The sequence below is a fragment of the Primulina huaijiensis genome, chromosome 3 (assembly GCF_012295235.1).
Source record: "Primulina huaijiensis isolate GDHJ02 chromosome 3, ASM1229523v2, whole genome shotgun sequence".
Classification (NCBI taxonomy): Eukaryota; Viridiplantae; Streptophyta; class Magnoliopsida; order Lamiales; family Gesneriaceae; genus Primulina; species Primulina huaijiensis.
In genome coordinates this window covers 16183687-16192152 of record NC_133308.1, presented here as the reverse complement: position 1 = coordinate 16192152, position 8466 = coordinate 16183687, and positions in this window count along the sequence as shown.

Here is an 8466-nt window from a genome sequence, read left to right as displayed (position 1 = left end):
TGATTGAATAGATCTTCAATTCTTGGAAAGGGATATTTGTTCTTCACTATCAGCATGTTATGCTCTCGATAATCGATGCAGAGTCTCATACTTCCATCCTTCTTCTTCAAAACAATACTGGTGCGACTCATGTGGAGAAACTAGGGCAAATGAATCACTTATCTCGCAACTCGTGAATTTGATACTTCAGCTCCTTCACTTTCTGCAGGCGCTAAACTATACGGTGCCTTAGATATTGACACTGTACATGGCAACAACTCGATGGATAATTCCACATCTCTCTCAGGTGTGATGCCAGCAACATCATCAGGGAATACGTTCGGAAAGTCTCTGACAACCTCCACATCTTCAGTTGACGTGTTGACAGTATCAGGCACGGAAATGATACTTGCATGAAAACCCTGGTAACCTCTTGTCATAAGCTTCCTCGCACAAATACAAGAAATGATGCGCGGTATTTGACTGTTCTTTACTGCCTCAAAGATAAATTATTTCCCGTTGGGCGTTCTAATAGACACCGACGTCTACTAGAAATAAATCGAAGCTCTATTCAGTGTTAACCAATTCATTCCCAAAATAATATCGAACTAAGGCATCATCAACATAATAAGATCTGCTTGAACAATATTCTTCTGCAACCTAAGCTCCACATTTTTCATCATGTTGGTAGATGACATCTGTTCACGTTAGGGCAATTCCATGTTCTCAGATAAGATCTCCAATCGTTACACAAAGGATTCAGATATAAACGAGTGTGTAGCTCCAGAAACTAGCAAAGCGTAGGTGGCTATACCCGATATAAATATCCTACCTGTTTGAAAAATATCATCATATCCAATCAAGGCCAAAATTTCAAAGATTAACATATATTACAACATTCGGGGTACTGCCTGGGAGTCTGACATATTTTGGTGTAAAATGATTGTTTTGCCCATGAAACCCTAGCTTGCTTTCCGTATTTGTCCTTAGACCTTAAAACAAAGACCCAAATCATTCCAAACTTAACATGACACATTAAAATACACCCATAAATATTTCTTAGACATGAACTTAAGCCCTCCGCTAATTTCTCAATTCGTTTTTAAAACATAGAAGTACATCCCGGTTTTCACTCGTATTGATTTGAAACTTAACCAAACTTGAACCAAAGCTTAATAATGCCTAACTAAACCATGTTCAACCCAATTCAAGCCCTTGATCAAGCCTAGTAAGCTACTGAAAAATTCTGCCTTATGTTGATCAAACCCTAGCCCAAGCCATCCTCAAATACTTCGAACCTAGACCCTAACCGAGTCGACTAGACCCTAACCAACCCTCCTAGGACCTTGACCGAACCCTTTAGGGCTAAACTAGACCAGCCTATACAGCCTACAAAAGGCCAGCCCCCAAACCCGTAACTTCAATCCAAGCGCGCCTCCTCCTCATGCGTGGTTCCTCCCTAGCCTTCACTCCAGCCCTCATGCGATCAGCCTAGGACCTAGACTAGCCTCTCTTAGGACCCTTGAATGTGCTCCCAAACGCAGCTCACGGCCACACGCACCTAGGAAGCAAGCCGCCACACTAGCCAAACCCTAACTCATGTATAAGCAACGGTTTTGGTTCGAGCCATCAGCCCTTCACACCTAGAATCGTGCAGCCCCTCTTGAACCACCCTACAGCCCCTTTAGGTCTCCTTGACATACCCTATCAGCAGCTAGTAGCCGTGACCGTCAAAGACTCCTAGTCGAAGAGTCCTAGCCCTTAAGGAATCTATTTTCGTTCTTATTCCTTCCCTATCTTGTCCCTTAAACACACACTTAAGTGCCCTTAAACATGTGTAAAAACATCATTTCCCATAGCCCTATGATGGTAGCCCATTTATGCATCATTAACACAAGTTTCAGAACATAAAAACATGAGTTTTAGGCAAGCCATAGCATAAAAACGAAACTAAACCAAAGGGTAGCCTATTTTTCATGCAAACATGCATTAAATATATAATATGGTGTGATAGATGAGAAAAAAAGAATTAAGACGTGATTTGTGTATATTACGCACGAAAAAAGTTTTGGCGATTCGAGGGAAGTCGACGGAGAGAACTTTGCTGAGTTTTTCCTCAAGCTTTTCATGGCTTTCCCTTAAAAATCTCATGTGGTGTGTGTGTTTTGGGGGAGGGGAGAGTCCTAGTGTTTTTGTGAGGGGAAGGGGCGTGTATATTATGGGGTTTGGGATGGGGTTTTAGGATTTTTATTTTAATTAAAACACATGGTGTAATCTTGGGCCTATTAGTCAAGTATAATAGGCCCATTAAGCCCATTTGTCATTATTTAAAATATTTTGTTTAAGAAAGTTTGTGAGAATATTAACCGAGTTCTCGAAAAGTTCATATTTTCTTCGAAAATCGAATACCATTTAAGAATACGACTCGGCGTATAAAAACATCTCAAAACAAACTGTTTTTCAAAATTTCATTTAAAATACACCACACATTAATCAATTAAAAATAATCATTTAATAAAATGCATTCTCTCATATGGTCTCCGTTTCTCGATCGCGTCTCGAATAACTTTTTATTAAAGTACTCTTGAACCACCTGGTCTCCGTTTCTCGATCGCGTCTCGAATAACTTTTTAAAAACACAGTTTTATGCATTCTAGTAGAAAACCATATTTTAAACATGTATACATGCCTACCACATTTAATTAATGAAATTAAAATAATTTAATTAAAACACATAAGAAATTTGATAACTTGCATGCATGTGGTTCACGTGGACCTTCAAATTTCGAGATGATACAATTTACCCCCCTTAAATTGAATTTCGTCCCGAAATTCACTTATCCTCGATAATAAAAAAGTTTAGACTTAATTCTAGTATCTCAATAATCCACGCTTCCGCTGCGCCGCTCTGAAAAATTTTAGAATGACTTTATGTCTCCCTAATCCTAATTAAATTTGCCTTCAAGATCCTCATTTACGAATCGCAACTTATAACGACCTATGTTGACTTAGCTCTATTTTACTATAACCTCGAATTTCGACTTTTCTCTCAATTCTCAATATTAAAAATGGAGGTCCAAACTTATCGTATCTTACTTTTCTTATACTATACCCAAGGTGTTCATCAACCGATTATATTTCAACATTAAAAATCCCAAAAGCATCCTTTCTTAAATTTATTGAACTCAAGGTATATTAAGGCCTTAAATCCAAAGATTAGCATTTATGTAGTTCAATTTAAGAGATCTTAACACCAAAATTTACTAATCAACTTCTATCCTGGTAATTCCCTTAACAGTTAAACCTTGTCTCAACCCCATCATAATATTAGTCTAAGATCTTTGAATCGAATCTTTATCTTACGGCACCAAACTAAATTGAAACGTCCACTACCATTTTGACGGATCGTGTGCTCGACACCTTTGAAGTGCTTTCAACACAATAAATCAATGAGCTGCAATATCTCATGTTCTAAAAATGTTTACACCGATGAATTAAATCAAGTTTGGTATTAAACCAAGCGGAAAATACTTGAAGTAATCCTTCATTAAGAAAACGGATAGATTTTATATCATATGCAACTGAATAACTGAAATTAGGGGAATTAGTTGTGTCAGATATCAGTTCAATTATGGTTACAACTGAATTGACAGATGCTCTAACTGATCAAATCAGCTGAAAAAAAATTTAAACAGTTAAAGAACATAGGATATGTTTATGGATGTTCGGAGACTTCAACTGCTCCTACGTCACCCTTTCTACCTCCTCGGGTAGGATACACTAAAAGAATTTGATTTATACAACACCTTGTACAAACCCACCCAGCTTAGGACTTACCCACTGCCTAACTTAACTCCTAGACTAGACTGAAGGCAGCACCTCCCAGCCAACACTTGTTTAACGTCTGTGTGTCAATGACTACATACACAAGTTTAATGTCTTTGTACAAGACTGTATTTAGGTGGTGGTGTGTGTGTGTATGAGAACTGATCTCTGAATACAACATGAAAGTATTCTCACACACTAAGGGAATTGTGCTTCTAATCTAAGCTGATTACATGATGAAGTGTTCCCTCTGGGTTGATTGCTTCTTGTAAGCTGATATGTAAAATGAGTGCTCTTTCTTTTCTCTCTTGTTATTCCCACACCCCTTCGTATTGGTCTTCACTGATCTTCTATTTATATGCGAGAAACTGATAGTACAATGAGACTCAATAATTGTATCCGTTGCAGCTTGAATGTGTTCCTTGAAATTTGTGTCTCGACTTTTCTAACAGGTATTCTAGAACATTTTGGCTTTAAGCGCTGCTGCAATGTTCATTATTGTACATTGATCGTACAATTGCTTCTGTATCGTTGTGCGTAGCTGGAATCCACTTAGGTAAGCTTGTCTTGATCTGCAACTGATTGATTCCTAACTGATGCTCCTAACTGGTTGGTTGAACTGTTCTAGAACTCGTTTGGTGAAATCAGTTGGCTCGTCGGTAGAACTGATTACACTGATTAAATTGAACCGGTCAGTTGGGTTGTTCATTAGTTGAGCTCTTCATCAGCTGGACAGGCTTCTGAAGGTCTTCTGCTGAACCACCTATCAACTGATCAATCAGTTGAACTGGCCTTGATACTTCAGTTCGACTGGTTCAGTTTGGGCAATCAGTTGGCACTTTCAGTTTGCTTATCGAAAGCTTCAGTTGGCTCAACATCCTGCGCAGTTTGATAAATCATTAGTAACAAAATAACAAGTTTTGTTAACATCAAAATCAAGATTGCAAACTTGAAATGTTCCAACAATCTCTCCCTTTTCGATGATCACAAAACTTGAGTAATTAAAGCGATTTAAAATGAAATTTTTTAAAATTTTAACTGATTCTCCCCCTTTGTGAGAATCAAAAACATTTAAAATAAATAAAAGAAAATTTTTGGTTTGAGGGATAAGAAAACTCCTCCTCAAGAACTGAATTTGAAAACGAGTTTTAAAAACATTTTTCAGTTCGAGGGATAATTAAATAAAACTCCCCCTCAGAAACTGAATTGAAAACTCCTCCTCAAAAATATAATCGTTTACGCGATTAATGAAGTTTTAAGCAACAATTAACATAAAAGCAGTTAGGCAACAAATAACTGGAAATAACAGTTCAGTTACATAGAAACTAACTGGATAAAAAACATGTTAATTTAATCAAATAAGCGTCCCTTGTATTAATATAAAGCACACCATCTTAAGTAAGGGAATTGCTACTACACTTAGCAAATATCAAATAACATCAAGTATAAGTGAGTTTATATAAAATAGAACTGAGTGTACCAACAATTGGTCGCCTAGAATGCTTGGAATGATGCATCTATTTTGAGTTTCTTTTGCTATAAGAACAACCAATTGCCTTGGACTTGATCTATGTACTGGCTAACTGGTCTAACTGATACAAACTGGACTCAACTGATGCTGAACCGCAATGATCAACTACTAGGATATGATATGGCAATGAAGCGGCGACACTTCTGATGATTAAGCACCACTTAACTCATCAGTTTCAGCTGGTAGTTGGGTTTCGTCTGTTGATCAGTTGACTAGTAGGCTGGCAACTGAAATCTTATCCGCTGAATAGTTAAGCTATTCTGCAGTCAGTTTCAGCTCGAAAACCCTGCAAGCTGCTAAACAATAAAAACATCACAGCAAACATATATGACTTTATAAGAGGGTTTTGAAAACCATTTTAAAAACATTTTAAAACACATTTTAAAAAGAATATATGTTTTCAAATGTCCTTCTTAGAACAACTCGCTCTGATATCAATTGATGGATCGTGTGCTCGGCACTTTTGAAGTGCTTTCAACACAATAAATCAATGAGCTGTAATAGCTCGTGTTCTAATAATGTTTATACCGATGAATTAAATCAAATTTGGTATTAAACCAAGCGGAAAATACTTGAAGTAATCCTTCGTTAAGAAAACTGATAGATTTTATATCCTATGCAGCTGAATAACCAAAATTAGGGGAATCAATTGTGGCGCATATCAGTTCAGTTATGGTGACAACTGAACTGACAGATGCTCTAACTGATCAAATCATTTGAAAACAAAATTTAAACAGTTAAAAAATACAAGATATGTTTATGGATGTTCAGAGACTTCAACTGCTCCTACGTCACCCCTTCTACCTCCTCGGGTAGGATACACTAGAAGAATTTGATTTATACAAAACCTTGTACAAACCCACCAAGCTTAGGACTTACCCACTACCTAACTAAACTCCTAGACTAGACTGAAGGCAGCACCTCCCAGCCAAAACTTGTTTAACGTCTGTGTGTCAATGACTACATACACAAGTTTAATGTCTTTGTGCAAGACTGTATTTGGGTGGTGGTGTGTGTGTGTATGAGAACTGATCTCTGAATACAACATGAAAGTATTCTCACACACTAAGGGAATTGTGCTTCTAATCTAAGCTGATTACACGATGAAGTGTTCCCACTGGGTTGATTGCTTCTTGTAAGCTGATATGTACTATGAGAGCCCTTTCTTTTCTCTCTTGTTATTCCCACACACCTTCGTATTGGTTTTCACTGATCTTCTATTTATAGACGAGAAACTGATAGTACAGTGAGACTCAATAATTGTATCCGTTGCAGCTTGAATGTGTTCCTTGAAATTTGTGTCTCGACTTTTCCGACAGCTATTCTGGAACATTTTGGCTTTAAGCGCTGCTGTAACGTTCATTATTGTACCTTGATCATACAATTGCTTTTGTATTATTGTGCGTAGCTGGAATCCACTTAGGTAAGCTTGTCTTGATCTGCAACTGATTGATTCATAACTGATGCTCCTAACTGGTCAGTTGAACTGGTCTAGAACTTGTTTAGTGAAATCAGTTGGCTCGTCAGCAGAACTGATTACACTGATTCAGTTGAACTGGTCAGTTGGATTGTTCATCAGTTGAGCTCTTCATCAGCTGGCCGGGCTTCTGAAGGTCTTCTGCTGAACCACCTATCAACTGATCAATCAGTTGAACTGGCCTTTGATACTTCAGTTGGACTTGTTCAGTTTGGGAAATCAGTTGGCACTTTTAGTTTGCTTCTCGAAAGCTTAGTTGACTCAGCATCCTGCGCACTTCGATAAATCATTAGTAACAAAATAACAAGTTTTGTTCACATCAAAATCAAGATTGCGAACATGAAATGTTCCAACACTTTTTTTAAATCATAAACTCGAAAATTACTAAATAAAATGACTTAACATTTCCATAAATCATAATAAATTAACATTTAAAATCTCAAGTGCCCAAAGCCTCTAAATCGTCAACTAACCAAAAATATTACATCGACCTTTAAAAAGATCAACTAACAATAAAATAAAGCATAAAAATGTCTAATAAATTGTTAAACATAAATTCTTCAAATCTTTTATCTATCAAGCGAATGCGGAAAATAATCTTTTATCTATTAAGCTAGTGCGGAATATAAATGTCTCTCGGGAGTGTACTGTCACAATCGATCCACTCAAGCGTCAGCGCCTTCTCAAATCATCAAATCCTGCAACATTCAAACCTAGTAAGTCTAATGACTCAGCACGTTCTAAACATGAGTAAGAAATAATACATATACAATCACAAGAATTAAAAATCATGCTTTTATTTTAAAATAGATTTTAAGCATAAATAAATAATAAATCGTAAAATCATTTAATCGTAAAGCTTTCAATCCTTTATCATTTTGGGTGAATTTTTATCCTTGAAAGTGACTAGCTTGTATCCTCTGGTCGGCTGATCAATCTTCAGCTCCACATGGCCCATGGGGGCGGGCACTAGGCTCCGCCGTGAAAATACGATCATCGGGCTCCCTCTTGGGCCTTTTCCTGTTGTTTGTACGAATCTGCACTTACCTCTTTCAAAATCAATAGAATCATTATTCCTGAATATGTACGAATCTGTATATGAATTTATCTACAATCAGTTTTTTTCTCTATCATCAGTTCAAAAAATATAAGTTTTGTCAAACCCCTAAAAGAGAGAAATTGTTGGAATATTATGAGTTTCAGAGTTTGACAAGTTAATCCATAAGAAAACTGATGAATTAAAATGATCGAGAAAATCGAGTAATCTTAACTGAAGACTTCGTTTGAACTGACCAAAAAAAACCTCATCAACTGAAGTATACGTAACTGAAAGGACATCAGTTAGAACTGTTAATGTCCAGCTGAACTGATCGGTTGACTCTTAATCAGTTGGCCACGTCATGAGTTGAAGTATCAGCAGAAAGACTGACAGATCGTACCAAAGCGAAAAGAATAGTCTGAATATCTCGTACTACTGTCAGATAAAGTAACTAGACGATGTTTAAACGAATGTGTTATTAAATGCATTTAACATGACCGTTGGGATCAAAAACTATATATAGCTGATCTAATCATTTGAAGAAGGCTAGTGAAACACACTGAACAATCAAACCACAATCTTCAATCAGTTGTGATACATTTCTCGAGTATTTTC